Source organism: Octopus bimaculoides, chromosome 10, assembly GCF_046866305.1.
Source record: "Octopus bimaculoides isolate indiv1 chromosome 10, ASM4686630v1, whole genome shotgun sequence".
Lineage (NCBI taxonomy): Eukaryota > Metazoa > Mollusca > Cephalopoda > Octopoda > Octopodidae > Octopus > Octopus bimaculoides.
In genome coordinates, this window is record NC_142937.1 from 26956788 (window position 1) to 26974287 (window position 17500).

Below are 17500 nucleotides of genomic sequence, written 5' to 3' on the forward strand. Positions count from 1 at the left end.
ATAATAAATGAATGGAAACGGAACTGGTGTGTGTGTTAAATATTAGGGTATTAAGGCAGTATGGCTCTCCCCAGACACACCAAAATTTGTTTCAATACACGAATTCACATAACGAATCTTGCAAACCAGATACAAAAAACAAAGTAAAAATATATATATATATATATGGCCGGTGCCAGTTCTACCTGACTGGTGCCTGTGCCACTGGCATATAAAAAGCACCATTTGAGCGAGGTCGATGCCTGTGCTGCCTGACTGGCACCCGTGCCAGTGGCACATAAAAAAGCACTCACTATGCCCTTGGAGTGGTTGGTGTTAGGAAGTGAATCCAGCTGTAGAAACCTTGCCAAATCAGATTGGAGCCTGGTGCAGTTACCTGGCTTGCCAGTCCTCAGTTAAACTGTCCAACCCATGCCAGCAGGGAAAGCAGACATTAAACAATGATGATGATGATGATGATGATGATGATGATATATATATATATATACATATATATATATATATATATATATATATATATATATATATATATATATATATATAACAATTTAGCTAGGTGTTAAATAAACACCTAAGGGATATTAAATATCCATAGAATTTACTGGGTTTTTTTCCAAAAGCATTAACAGTTATAAAAATTTCCAATTACTATTTTTCACGAAATATTTAAGAAGATATGGCGATCTGATGAAGACACATTACAAACCTGTTTGGGATTTTGTTATTCTTGAAAATCTTGGTTTTATTAACGAAGTGGAAACTGTTCTAAATTATGAGATGTGTCAATTGTTTGTATAATATAATTAAATTGAATTAAATCTATCGTTTAATGATTAAATTATATAATTGTTCAATTCATTGGTTTGGTTTCCTTCTTCTTATATATATATATATATATATATATATATATATATATATATATATATATATATATATATATATATATTTCTATATACTTCATTTAAAAGCAGCAGAAATATAACAAAAGACTGTTACTCAGAGTTTCTACCTCTGGTATTTGAGTACTCTTTTTTCCACCTTGTTGCACATTTTATGTGCTTACTCCGGTAAATATATATATATATATATATATATATATATATATATTTAACTGCGTGGTGTCTGTGTATCTATGAAGTTCTTTGTGTTCTCTGAAGTCTTGACATCCAGTGTTATTTTGTTTACATTCCTGTAACTTACCGATTCCGTAAAAAAAAAAAAGGAAAATTAGATCAAATAAGTTCCCATCTTTTAAAAACTAAAGTACAGGACCCTATTTGAGTGAAAAAAAAACCCTTTGAATGGGTGCTCCAGCATGGCTGTAGTTCAATAAAGAATAAGTAGAATTTTAAAGAAATCCCTTGTGTAACTCATTGCGTATTTTGCCCAACAAATTATTTTCAAAACGTAATTATCAGTTAAAGATTTATCACATGGTTGAAAAGTGATCAAACCCAACTAATTAATATGCATTAACGAGATATTTTAAGTTCCATACGGAGAACACTCGTCAAACCCAATATGCTGATTACTTGTGCTAAACACTATCTTTTGGAGCAACAACAGTTAGTTTGATATCTAATTAAATATTGGAGATAATTAATTATTTATTGAAATCTCAAGTATGCAAATTAGACAGAAAGATTTTTCTGAAATTTTTAACTTGGTTACATTCTTCAATGAACCTTTTTTAACTTTTACCAGTCATTAGACTGTGGCCATGCTGGGGCACCACCTGGCGGAATTTTTAGTTGAATAAATCAACCCCAGTGTTTATTTATTTTTTTCAAGCTTGGCACTTATTCTATTGGTCTCTTTTGCCAAAGCACTTAGTTACATGAGCACAAACAAACTAACACCGGTTGTCAATCGGTGGTAGGGTACAATACAAGCAAATATGATGGGCTTCTTTCAGTTTCTGTCTACCAAATCCACTTACAAGGTTTTTATTCAGGAGGCTATAATAAAAGACACTTATTCAAAGTGCTACACAGTGGACTGAACCTGGAACCATGTGGTTGGGAAGTAAGATTCTTACCACACAGCCATGCCTGAGCTTGTCATTTGCTTTACCAGATTTAAAATTTTCAACCAGGTTAGATCTTTCAGTAAACATCTTATGTCTCATTGAATATAGACTATCTTATTTTATCTGCCAATAAGAACCCCTGTTTTCTTTAAAATATACACAATGTGTAAAATGTATATGTACATATATATTAAGGTAGACATTAAACAAAGATGATGATGATGATGATGATATATATATATATATATATATATATATATATATATATATATATATATATATAAACATACATACATACATATATGCGTGTTTGAAAAGGTTAAACAAAAGCATTCACACATTAGGAAAAAACATCTTTTCAAAAAAGTTTACTAACATCATGATAAAAAATTTCATAGCATTTACACTTTAAAACTGAAGTAAATAATTCTCATAGACTTTCAAATAAATATATATATGGATATATACAGAGTGTGGTGACTATATTGTCGTCTAAATTATGTAAAGATGAAAATAACACTAACATCTCATTTTAACAGATACATTTACCAAAATTACATAAAAATAACTTGAAATACTAAAGAGTAAATTTATTCAATAAAATCGCCATTGGCTTCAACCATGGCCTCCAGATGACTTCGGAATCTTCTGCAACTCTTCTGGATGGTCTCCTTGTTTAAGTTGGTAAAAACTGCTATAATCCTTGCCTTTAGTTCATCCTTGGTGTTACAAGAAGTTTTGCTGGTCTCTCATTCTACTGCGCCCCACACATAATAATCAAGAGGGTTGCAGTCTGGGGAGTTAGGTGGCCAGATGTTAGGGGTGATGTGGTCGCAGAAATTGTCTGACAGCCATGACTGGGTTCTCCTGCTTGTGTGGCATGGTGCAGAGTCCTGTTGCTAGACATAGGGTTTTCCAACAGCCACCCTCTTGGCCCAGGGCAGCACTACCTCCTCTAGGCACTTGATGTAGACCTCTGTGTTGAGTCTAAGGCCATCTGGGAAGATAAATGGAGGCATAATGTCACCACCACTAGTGGTCACTTCAAACACCATGATGTTGATTGGATGTTTGATTTTTATCACTCTCAGTACATGTCCTCAGATTAACACCCAAACACTCTGAAATGTTTGCATTGGAGCTTCCTGCATGATTGCCAACCAGTACAGCATGTCATTTCTAAATTTCTGGCAGAGTGAATTGTGTCATCATGCTGTTTTTCTCACAGACGGTGCCCAACTGACCCTACCATAATGTGTAGTCAACAGAATCACAATATACATGCACGAAATTAAAAATATAAAAGGGCTACAATTTACCCATCGGACCCTGTATACATATACATACATGCACATATATATACATATACATATGTGTGTGTGTGTGTGTGTGTGTGTGTGTGTATCACATGATCATGTGATCAACCAGGCTATTGGATGGTGATATAGATCACTGATCAGAATGCGCTTTACATCATTTTTAGCTCTTTTGAATGATGCCACCCTACTGAGGTGGCAGGCCAACGTTCCTTCCTGATTAGAAAGTTAGTCCACCGTGGGTTAGCTCTTCGCAGCTGAGTGGACTGCTGCAACATGAAATGAAGTGTTTTGCTCAAGAATACAATGCACTGCTCAGTCTGGGAATTGAGCCTACAATCTAGTGCTGATGAGTGTAACACCCATAACCATTAGGCCATGCATTCACACACATACACACACACATGCATATATGTTTATATATATAATACACAAAACATACTGTGTAAAATATTTGTGATACATTTTCTTGACAGCCATCTTGTTTTTATTCTATGTTCCTCTCATTGTGCAGAAAATCTTCAGCACATCAGCAGAAAACTTGGACTTTGTAAATTTGAAATAAATGTTTGATTTTTCTAAAACCAAATAAAAATATAAGAAAAAGGAAATTTTAAACAAAATACACTGAAGTTTTGATTGATTCCAATTTGGTTGAATGAAGTTATTTTGGAAAGCTGGACACTTCCCAAGCAATTGTGAAATGGAATTTAAAGAATTTTATAGAATTTTCAGCTTGGTTATATTCTTTTGGTAAATTTATATGTTTTACCTGTTTGTGAAGAGAACCATCTTATTTTATCTTCTTGTAATAATCCTCTGCAGTTTCATTAAAATACACTTAATGTCTAAATACTGAGCTTATTTTTACCTGGCAGCCATTTTCTTCTTATTGGACAGGAAATAGAGAACCTGGACTTAATAAATATGAAATAAATGTTTAGTTTTTAATATTGGTCAACAAATAAAATAAAAAATGAAAATTTTCAAGCAAATACTAATTATCCATTCAAATTTCAAGTATACAAATTAGACAAAATAATTAAAAAAATTTTTAATAAATTTTCAGCTGGGCTCTATTCTTCAGTAAACCTGTTATGTTTTATAATGTTTTTGAACAGAATTATCTTATTTTATCTCTCTCTCAATGATAATAATAATAATAATAATAATAATAATAATAATAATAATAATAATAATAATAATAATAATAATAATAATGATAATGATAATAATAATGATGGTAATAATAATAATAATAATAATAATAATAATAATAATGATGATAATAATAATAATAATGATGATAATAATAATAATGATGGTAATAATAATAATAATAATAATAATAATAATAATAATAATAATAATAATTATGATATCCTTCACTCACCCTAGGATGCTGGGTGTGTCTTGTCGAGTGATTAACAAACATGCAGATTAAAAGTAAACAACAACAACAGCAACAACAACAACAACTGTAAACACTTTCAATACAGTAGAAATAAGAGTACCACAACAAACCACAGCACATACCCAAGGCACACTGAGCTGTGCTTGGTAGCATAGTGAAGAAAATAAGACTACTAAATAATAATAATAATAATATTAATAATAATAATAACAAAATACAAAGACCTGGAAATAGAGATAACGCAAAATACAAAGACCTGGAAATAGAGGTAACTCGAATGTGGAATCTAAAAACAGAAACAATTCCTATCATAGTAGGTGCCTTAGGTATAATAAAAAAAATATTCAGACAAATACATAACAAAAACACCAGGACTTACAAATATATATAACATACAGAAAATAGCACTACTGGGTACTGCACACATTCTACGCAAAACACTTTCAATACAGTAAACATAAGAGCACCACAGCAATCCACAGCACATACCCAAGGCGCACAGAGCTGCACTCGGTAGTGAAGTGAAAGCAGGTTATAAAAATAAAACTACTGAACAATGATAATAATAATAATAATAATAATAATAATATATAGATATATGTATGTATAATATAAATGATATATATATGCATATATACATATATATATATGTGCATACCTACATATATATGTATATATACATGCATATATAGGTACAGGAAGTAAAAAAAAAACGTTAACAAAATGAAAAACGAGAACATAAAAAAACAAAAACATGGAAAACGAATTTTTTTCAAACGACGAAAGAAACAAATAAAGAAACAAGACAGGCAACATAAAGAATAATCCCTTCATCAGTTGTCCCTTGTTTTATCAACTCTGCATTTCGAGTGCATATATGACTGTCTGGTTAAGAAGTTTGCCTCCCACCTGTGTGGCACGTTGGGCAAATATATTCCACTATAGTCCTGGGAAAACCAAAGCCTTGTGAATGGATTTGATTGAGGGAAACTGAAAGAAACCCCCCCAAAAAAAAAAAAAAAAAATATATATATATATAGATGTAAGTCTCTCTCTCTCTCTCTCTCTCTCTATATATATATATATATACATGTACATATGAATGTGAGTGTGTGTATATTTGTGTCTCCATTTTTTGACATCATGTGATAGTTGTAAATGAACATCCCTGTCATACAAGTGGTGTCATTCATTTCCGATTGTGTGCAAAAACATGTCTGGCCATGGGGAAAATTTACCTTGCTTGGAAACAGGTGAGTGTTGGTGATAGGAAAGGCATCCAGCCATAGAAAATCTGCCTCAATAAACCCCGTTTGTCCCTTGCAAACATGGAAGAGTGAACATTTATAGAATGATGATAGAATTTTTTTTTAAATGGAAATTACAGGAAAAAAACAAAACAAAAATCATGTCATTATAACTCACCAAAAACATGATAGTGCAGACAAATGAAGTAAAATCTAAAAGAAAAAAATATATGAAAAAATTTGCAGAAATCTGAAAAGAGAAGAGTGGCCAAGATTAGTATTATTAATAATTAGAAATTTTATTTTGATGATAATTAAATATGCAAGAATATAAAAAAACATATATAGGTTTTTTTTAAAAAAATCAATAATTGCAGAATTAAGTCAGCAAGTGGGAGATGAGAACGCTGATGAAAATTGATAGGATGAAGAATGAGTTATCTGTAATCTCAGAAGTTTAAGAAAATCAGAATTTATTTGCAGCTAATAAGACAGGACTATATTTGAAAGTTGTGGAACAATTCAAAGAAAATATGGTGTTGCTAAAGGGAGAGGATTAAAATGGTAAATAGTGGTGAAGTTTCAAGAAAGATGAAGAGACGGAGAGAATAAAAATAACATAATCAAATACACAAAAAATAACATAGATAAAAAAAAGATAAAGTATTGAAGCAGAATGGAAGTTATTTGTCAGACAATTAATCCAAAGAGATGCGGGTATGGCTGTATGGTTTAGAAGTTTGCTCCCAGATCATGTGGTTCCAGGTTCAATTGCACTGCATGGCAACTTGGGCAAGTGTCTTCTACTATAATCCCAGCTGGTTAACCAATGCCTTTTCCATGCTGGCATGGCGGTGGATTTGGTAAACAGAAACTGTGTAAAAATCTGTCGTTTTTACACACACACACACACATACACACACAAAACAAGGAGGGGTTAATAAGGGATGTTAATCTAGGTGAAATACTTCTTTATTTCAGGTGTTAAAATGATGATGATGATGATAATGAAATATATAAAAATAGTTATTTTGCCCATTGTCAGCCGCCTCCTCCTCCTCCTGTTATTATTATCATTATTATTATTAATATTATTATTATTATTATTATTATTATTCAGTAGTTTTATTTTTATAACGTGCTTTCACTTCACTACCGAGCGCAGCTCTGTGCGCCTTGGGTATGTGCTGTGGTTTGCTGTGGTGCTCTTATGTTTACTGTATTGAAAGTGTTTTGCGTAGGATGTGTGCAGTACCCAGTAGTGCAATTTTCTGTATGTTATATATATTTGTAAGTCCTGCTATTTTTGTTATGTATTTGTCTGAATATTTTTTTATTATACCTAAGGCACCTACTATGATAGGAATTGTTTCTGTTTTTAGATTCCACATTCGAGTTATCTCTATTTCCAGGTCTTTGTATTTTGAAAGTTTTTCCATTTCTTTTAGAGAAACGTTGTCATCTGCTGGTATTGATACGTCAATTAGAAAGCATTTTTTTTCTTCATGATCTTTGACAACTATATCTGGTCTATTTGCCTTAATTTCTCTATCTGTGTGTATTGGCATATCCCAGAGTATGGTTGCTTTCTCGTTTTCTGTGACCTTTTCTGGCGTGTGTTTATACCATCTTTTTTCTGTTGTTATTCCATAATGTTGGCATAGTTTCCAGTGTATATAGGTCCCAGCTCTGTCGTGTCTGTGGATATATTCCTTCTTAGCCAGGACTGGGCAGCCAGAGATAATATGATTTATTGTTTCTTGTCGATCTCCACATATTCTACAGTTACTTGTTATATTTCTTTTCATTATGTGTTTTTGGTAATTTCTGGTGGGGAGGCTTTGGTCTTGTGCAGCAATTAAAAATCCTTCAGTCTCTGCTTTGAGTCCTGAGCTTCTCAGCCATTGCTGGGATTTTTCTCTGTCTATTTCTTTCGCATTTAGTTTAGCCCAGTATTTACCATGTAGGGGCTTTTCTTGCCATCGTTTTATCATGGTCCGTTGCTGTTCTAGTTTTAGTTTGGATTTCATTTGTTTTATAGCTTTTGTTGTTTCTTCTTCTTCTTCTTCGTATTTGTTGGGTAGATTGATTTCTTGTTTGTATTTGTCAGCTTCCTTAAATACTGAAAACAGTTTTTTGTTTTGCTCGTGTTTTGTGGCTATTTGTATTAGTTTCCCTTGCTTCTGGAGTAGGTATTGTTGCAGTCCTATAGTGGTTATTTTATAATAGTTTTCTAGCTGTATAAGACCCCTGCCACCTTCTGTGCGTTGTATATATAGCCTTTCTATGTCAGATTTTGGGTGGTGCATCCTATATCCTGTCATTATTTTTCTTGTTTTCCTGTCTATTTTACATAGTTCGTTTAGTGTCCAGTTAAGGATGTTGTAGCTGTAGCTTATAACTGGGACAGCTAAAGTGTTGATACCCATTATCTTGTTTTTAGCATTGAGCTCTGTTTTTAGTATTGATCTAACTCGTCTATAGTAATCTTTCTTTATTTTTTCTTTCATTTGTGTATGTTGTATCCTATCTAGTTCATTGACTCCTAAATACTTATATGGTTGGCTTTCGTCTAGTTCTCTTATTTCATTGGCTTTATCTAGTGTTATATTGCTACTTTTAACTAATTTTCCTCTTTTCAGGGTTGCTTTGGCACATTTTTCTAATCCGAATTTCATTTCTATTTCCTTGGTAAAGCCGTGTACTGTCTGTAGTTTATTATTATTATTATTATTTTTATTATTATTATTATTATTATTATTATTATTATTATTATTATTATTATTATTATTATTATTATTATCTAACACCTGTTTTTTTATGCTGGCATAGGTTGGACAGTTTGACAAGATCCAACACGTTGCTACAGAGCTGTGTTAACCACTGATGTCAGCATTGGCATGGATTCTATGGCTGGATGCCTTTCCAAATGCCAACCACTTCACAGTGTGTATTGAGTGCATTTTTCATGTTACTGGGCCTGATTTTGTGGGAAAATCTTGTGGGATGATTAGTACTGTTTTGATTTTTAGGACCCAATTGGCTGGTTATTTGGTTTCCATAACATATTCATGATTGAGGTCACAATATTTCCCCTAAGCATGGTGCCAGTCTGTCATAGAAGAACTCCTGTTACAACTGAGAGAATTGGAACAATATGAATTGAAGTCTGTTTAGACATAAACAATATGAAAGATCACTATAGGGATCCCTTGTATGCTAAAAATAGATGTCAAACCATACAGAATTAAGTGCTATGTTTCTTTCTTTTCATTTGTCTATCTCATAAACATCTAGCGTGTCACTAGCTTGAGAACACAGATCTAGTGTTAAGACGGTTTGACATCTATTTTTAGCATACAAGGGATCCACATAGTGGTCTCTTGTAGTCTTTTATTCTTTTACTTGTTTCAGTCATTTGACTGTGGCCATGTTGGAGCACCACCTTTTTTTCGTCGAGCAAATCCATCCAGGACTTATTCTTTGTAAGCCTAGTACTTATTCTATCAGTCTCTTTTTGCCAGACCGCGAGGTTACGAGGACGTAAACACACCAGTATCACATGTCAAGCGATGTTGAGGAGACAAACACAGACACATAAACACACACACACACACACACACATACACACACACACACACACACACACACAGAGAAACATACACACATATATATACATACATACATACGATGGGCTTCTTTCAGTTTCCGTCTACCAAATCCACTCACAAGGCTTTGGTTGGCCCGAGGCTATAGTAGAAGACACTTGCCCAAGGTGCCACACAGTGGGACGGAACCCGGAACCATGTGGTTGGTAAACAAGCTACTTACCACACAGCCACACCTGCACCTATGTATTGTTTATATTTAAATAGAATTCACGGTCCTCAGACGTTTTTAAGTATGATGACCACTGGTTGAAATTGATATTATTTAATAATATTATTTAATAATATTAATTGCTGTTCTTATTAATCAATTGAAGTATTTCGCTCAAAAGCACAATGTACTGCCCAGTACTGGAATTGAAATCCTGATTGTGAGATTGTGAATGCAACACACTAACCACAAATCCAAACACCTTCACAGGATAATTAATTTAGGGATAAAATAAATGAAGAGAAAGAGCTAAAAAAAAAAGGGGGCTGAGGTTTAATTGAACTGTGAGAAGCATAGGTGTGTGGGAGGTGGTTCTATTATAAGATGGCTAAATTTAAAAGCCTTGGGCTTAAAGCAATGAATAATAATGAAAAGGCTTCACATTCTCATGTTGCATAAATAACTAACTCTGAGGTGTCTGATAAGGTTATTGAAAAACTCCATAATCCTAGCTCCAATTCTGTAATCTCTGATGAAAATAATGGATTCATCATCATTATCATCAACACCTACACCACCACTATTCTCGCCCCCACAATCATCATCATCACCACCACCATCATTCTCAGCTCCCACCACTATCATCATCATAATCGTCATCATCACCACCACTATCACCACCACCATCATTCTCAGCCCCCACCACTATCATCATCATCATCATCATCCTCACCACCACCACCATTCTCACCCCCATCATCGTCATCATCATTGGCATCGTTGTCATCATCCTCACCACCACCACCACCACCACCATTTAATGCCAATGGTCCATGCTGACAGGAATTGGAGGGGAGATTCAATTCCAAAAAGTGTTCTTAACATCCTGAAATAAGGGTACAGAATTGAGCCTCAGGAGAGTTCGGTCAGTATCTGCTGAGATGGAGGGGTCTCATTGAACAAGAAGGTGAGAGATGGATGGACCCTACAGGGAAGTAAGTGTGAAGCACTGTCAGAAGTTTGGCTCATAGTAAGGGCCCCAAAATTTGTTTTATAAAAAATTCTAAACAAAAGAGAACATTGGTCAATTATTGCTAACCCAAAGATAAAATTCATAAAGCATATAGGTAGTGCCCTAGCATATAAGGTAGTGCCTCAGCATGGAAGGGGGTACCCCAACATGGAAGGTGGTACCCCTAGCATGGAAAGGGATACCCCAACTAGGAAGGGGATACCTCAACATGGAAGGGGGTACCTCAACATGGAAGAGGGTACCTCAACATGGAAGGGGGTACCTCAACATGGAAGGGAGTACCTCAACATGGAAGGGAGTACTCCAGCATATAAGGTGGTACCCTGGCATGGAAGATGGTACACCAGCATGGAAAGTAGTGCCCCAGCATGGCCACTGTGACTAAAACAAGCACAAGAAAAAAATATATATATTTTACGGTGGCGACATTTATCAACTTCAGTACTTTGTCTGAGGTGAATAAAAGAACTTAGGAATGGTTACTGACTGTTAGGAAATGATTGTACAAATCGTAAATATAATTCCACATAGATATTAATGGGTATGTGTGATGTGAAACTACAGTAAAACTGAAAATAAATAGATATAAATACATGAACGAAATCAAAGTAAAAGGCTGTGCATTATTAGGATGGCTGTAGTTCTATAAATCAGGAACTTCAACTGGAAATCGTATGTAAATAACTGACACAAACATGAAAATGTTGTATAATAAGATACGCAAATATGTAGGAGACAGAACAGTGAAGAAATTTATCATTCAGTTTGTTATACCAGAAATGGAAGGAAAACTGCGTAAAAAGAGAGAAAAAAGAAAATGTTTTAAGCACCTGATTGCTATGACAGTAAATGAAAAAAATATAATTGCAGATAGAGGAGAAGAGACCAAACAGAATTCATCTTGAATCTTGAAAGATTCCAGAATAGTTGCAGACTAATGGCAATCAAACAATTAGAAGGGAACAAAATGTAGTTACAGGAATTAGGTTATGACAAAATATATTAGAGGAGAAAATGGCTGCCGAAGGTAGGAAGGGAGGTAACAAAGTCATTCCTTATTTAAGATTAATGCGGTTTCCACTGATGAACAAATACCAAACAATTAAGTGCTTTCAGAACGAGAAAACCTCAACACTTCCTTACCTTTTCTGTGGATGGACAGAAGAGATGAAGAATTGCAAAAGAACATGGAAATAATGTGAAGAAAAATATCTTTGAATTGGGATGTAAAAGATACAGAATGTGCTGCAGAAGCAGAAAGATTGGTTTGTATCAAGGATTGGCAATGTCTAAGAGAACTGGCTGATGTGATTAAGTTCCACTTGAAAATCAATAAATCCAAGAATTAGGGAATGGACTCTTAATCCAAATGCCATTCAGAATTATATAACGTTGATTCATGTTGGTCTGGTTCAAAAGTAGGAACATTCGAATACAGTAAATAAAAAAATATGTTTGATTTACTAAAGTATTATATGTTATACGAATGGGTAACTTTGGAAGTATTTGTTTGCCCTCATGGGTAACATCAAGAGATATAACATTGCTCTGTAAAGTGGTTGACATTAGGAAAAGCATCAAACCATAGAAACTATGCCAAAATAGACAATGGGGCTTGTGCAGTCCTCTGGCTTGCCAGAAGACTCATGTCAAAAATCCTCTAACCGATGCCAACATGGAAGACAGACATTGAATGATAAGCAATGTGGCTGATGCTGGTGTTGCGTAACTGGCACCTGTACTGGTGGCACATAGAAAGCACCTTTCCAGTACTGGGCCTCATGGGGACAACGACAAATGACCAAGACCTTTGGCAAAATGCTGTGCTTTAGAAGAAGAGCTGTCAAGCCAAGTGAAATCGTAGTTGTGGCAGATGCTGGTGTCATGCAAATGACACCGGAGCTGGTGGCACACAAAAGCATCCGTTATACTCTCAGCGTAGTTGCTGTTTGGAAAGAAGTCCATGCCAAATCAGACTGGAATCTGGTGCAGCCCTCAGCTTACCAGCCCCGGTCAAACCATCTGACCCACGCCAGCATGGACAACAGATGTTAAACGATGATGCTAATGATGACGATGATTATGATGATGATGATGATGATGATAATGGTTTATGAATTATAACCCAACAATAATTATAATTAAACTTTTATCAAAATTTTTGGTGTTTATGCAAAATGATGAAATTAAATCCAATTTTCAAAGGGAAAATACTTATTGCCTTAAAATAAAATAAAATAAATAATATTCAAAATAAAAAGGAAGGAAAAATAAAATTAATCTCCATGTTCATTTTATATTATGGAAGTTCACATGCAAAATACCCCCCCCCTCTCACTCTAATTATGTGTGATTGTATATATATATATATATATATATATATATATATATATATATATATATATATATATATATATATATATATATATATATATATATATATATATATATATGTGCATGTATATATATATGTGTGTGTGTATGTATATATATGTATATATATATATATATATATATATATATATATATATACATTTACTTATAAATATACATACATGTATATACGTATATATTATATATGTATATATGTACGTAAATGTTTGTGTGTGTATATATGTACATATATGTGCATATACATACATACACACACACACACACACACACGCATATATACATATATATATATATATATATATATATATATATATATGTATATACACACACACATGTGTTTATAGATATATACACATACATAAAAATGTTTGTACATATATATATATATATATATATATATATATATATATATATGGGTACACATGTATATACATGTGTGTTTGTGTATGTGTGTGTATTCCTGTATGCATATATATATATGTATATACATACATATATATATATATATATATATATATACATACATGCATACAAACACACACACACGCTCTCTTCCTCTGACTATCATACTTTCTCCTTCGATGAGTATGTGTGTGTGTGTGTATGTGTGTTTGTGTCATTGTGTCTGTATGTTGCCCTTCCCCAAGAATGCTTGACGATTGGTGTTGGTTTGTTTATGTCACCATAACTTAGTGTTTAGCAAAAGAGACTGATAGAATAATTACCAAGCTTAAAAAAATAAGTACTGGGGTCCATTCATTCACCTAAAAATCTTCAATGCACTGCCCCAGCATGGTTGCAGTATAAGGATTAAAATAAGCAAAAGAAAAAGTGAAAAATAAACTTTGTTGGGATGTGACATGAAATTTCAATGGGTTTAAAGAATTCTCAAGTCATGCTAAGAACACCTTTCATAGGAAAGTTAATTTGCTACATAGAAAACCGTTCTGTGAAGACTGATTTGAACTGTTACACACTTACCTGATAAATATATGACAAAGAGTATTCGGTGCAAAATATTAACAAATAAATGTCACAGGAGCCATCAGTGAAACATGGTTGTAGGTTTCTATGACTACTAAATTACTTTTAATTGTTACTCAGATGAATGCAAGTGGAAACATATTGTGCATTAAAGAAGAATAAGGTAAGAACTAGCTTTCATACTGTGTGGCTGGACAACTGTGGTATTGATCATTATTTGAAAGCTGTGCATGGAAAGGATAAAAGGTGAAAGCAGCTGAAGTCAAGGTGTTCACTGAAAGATAGATACGTTTCTAAGTCGAACGATGGCTATAAATATTTGTCGATTTAACAATATAATGATTTCTGGCATTGGCATAAAGCCACAGTTGTGAAAGAGTAAAAAGCTTTTATGGAATACTTACATAGTTTGATCAAATTTGAGCAGCAAAAGAGTGAAATATGTAAGTTAATGGTCTGGATGGTTTGGTGTCAGATACAAAGTAGAATGCTGTTAGGAAAACAAAAACAAAAAGAAAAAAAAGAGAAAAGAGACAGAGGCATGGCTGTATGGTTATGACGCTGGCCTTGCAACCAGAGGCTTTTAGGTTCAGTTCCACTGCATGGCAACTTAGTACAAGTATCTTGTACTAAAGCTCTTAGTTGACTAGTGCCTTCCGAGTGAATTTCGTTGATGGAAGCTGTGTGGAAGCCAATCATATATATGGATATGAGCATGAGCATGCGTGTGAGTGTGTATGCACATGTATATGTGCACGTATGTGTGTATGTGTGTGTGTGTGTATGCATGTATATACATATATGTGTGTGTGTATATACAGGGTGTTTAAAAAAATTTGATATCATTTTGCAATGTAATAACTTTTCCAGTTCTTGTTCAAATGATTTCAAATTTTAACAGCAAGTATAGAAACAGGTCAAAATTGTATGTTTAATGTTCGATATATTTATCTTTTCAGGTATAGAAATGGCATTCACTGAAAGAGAAAAGGCATTTTGTGTGTTAGAGTACGCTCAAACACAGTCGAACAAGACTGTAGAGCATGCATTTGTGAGAGAAGTCTCTAAAAAGTCACCAACGGCAATGCAGATTCGGACATGGCACAAAAAACTCAAAGAGGAACGCTGTCTGTGTAGGGCAAAAGGATCTGGATGACCACTAACATTGGAAGAGACTCTTGCGAAACCCCAAGAAGTCCATAAGAAATCTGGAACAGGTCTGGAAACCCAGATTTCTCCAATGACACTTTGGCATGTCCTGAGGAAATGTTTTCTAATGAAACCCTACAAGCTGCAGCTTGTTCAGGCCATAATGGCAGATGACAAGTGAAAGCGCAAACAATTCTGTGTTGATATGCACAAGAAACTTGAAGAAGCCAAGTTCGAAGAAGTTATGTTTTCAGTGATGAGGCCACATTTCATGTGAATGGCAAAGTCAATAAGCATAATGTTCGCATTTGGGGCGAAGAAACACCCCATGCCACTGTTGAGCATGAGAGGGACTCACCAAAAGTCAATGTGTTCTGCGCCATCTCCAGGAATCATCTGCATGGCCCGGTTTTCTTTGAGGGAAATGTGACCAGCGATGTTTATCTGCAAATGTTTCAGAACTGGCTAATGGATGAGCTCATTGCAAATGACCATGAAGACTTCATTTTTCAACAGGACAGGGCTCCACCTCACTGGAATCTCACTCTATGGGCTTCTCTCAATGACAATCCACAAGGGAGATGGATCGGACGTGCTGGTGATGAAGACAATGTGCTGTTGAAATGGCTGCCACGTTCACCTGACCTGAACCTTGCAATTTTTTTCTCTGGGGCTATGTGAAGGGCCTGGACTATGTCCCCACTCTTCCTGCAAATCTAGAGGAAGTCGAGCAGAGAATCACTACCGCACTGGAGACTGTTACCCAAGACATGCTGCAGTATGTTTGGGTGGAGTTGGACTACTGACTTGATGTGTGCTGATGGATACAGTGATGCACTGTTATAGTGCATGCCACCCCACTTCATGCTACTACTACCATTTCGATAGGGATATCTTTAATAAAGCAGTTGTCTATTATAATGGTGCACTATTCAGGAGTGGCTTTAGTGAAACACTGCTTGATCGAGATAAAACCTCACCAATCACACAATATAATAGGTCCAGAAATGAGAAGGTGAATTAGTTTAATCCACTTCATAACCTTGATGTCAGGACAAACTATCTTCTTAAATCAATTACTACAAATGCAAACATGCCCCACACAATTGACAATTGTAACTATAGCAATTCATATGCTTGCCTACTCAGTGGGGGATACTGTATCTCCACACAAATCACATACTAAGCAGCCACAACTCTGGGTGGCATTCAAAAGAATTTAAATCAGACTAACTGAAAACACTTTTAAGTGTTGCTTCTATTGACATCTCTACTCATTTGGACCAAAGAATAGGGAAATTCTAAGTGTCTGCCATAATTTATCTGAAATCTCAAAACAAGGGATTAGCATGTACCACAATAAAATAGAACATTATTGGTTGGACTAACCCACTCTATAACAATTCAAAGAACTATAGACTTTGTTTTACTGCAAAGTTCCAGATTCAGAAGCAAGCCATTGCAGCTTTTATCCAGAGACCAGACATACAGTCCAGTTGCCCTACCAGAAGAAGTTCTTCATAGATATTTATGAATACCTGAATGCTGTGATTCATAGAAATTGGTTTCAACAAGCTTCATAGAGTTACTGAATAATAATCTTGGTCAGAACTATCTCCTCAACACCAAAGTAACACAAGAAGAGCAGTCTTGCAGCTAGCGATGAACCTGATCATGTGTGCATCCTTAACCAATGGTTATTGGTTATTTAGGCACAACCTCATAAACCCCAAGCACACATGTATGAAACTCTGAGTAGCAATGGACTGAATCACTGAATATTTTTTCCTATCAAACATAAACTCTGCTTTCTGTACCAAATGCTCTTTCTTTCAATTGTATACATAAACGTGTCTCTATATCTGTGTATGTGTGTGTAAGGGAGTGTATGTATGTGTATGTTTGTATATACGTATGCAAGTATAGTACCTGAGTTTGTAGGTATGTGTATATATTTATGTACGTTTGTGTGTGTGTATGTATTTATATGAATATCGGCAATTATTTATTTGATTGTCAGTTATAACTACTTGAAATGTAAAAAGAAAAAGAAAAGCGAAGAACAAACTCCCAAGAAACAAAATGAATCCACAAAAGAAAAAAAATAGCCATAAA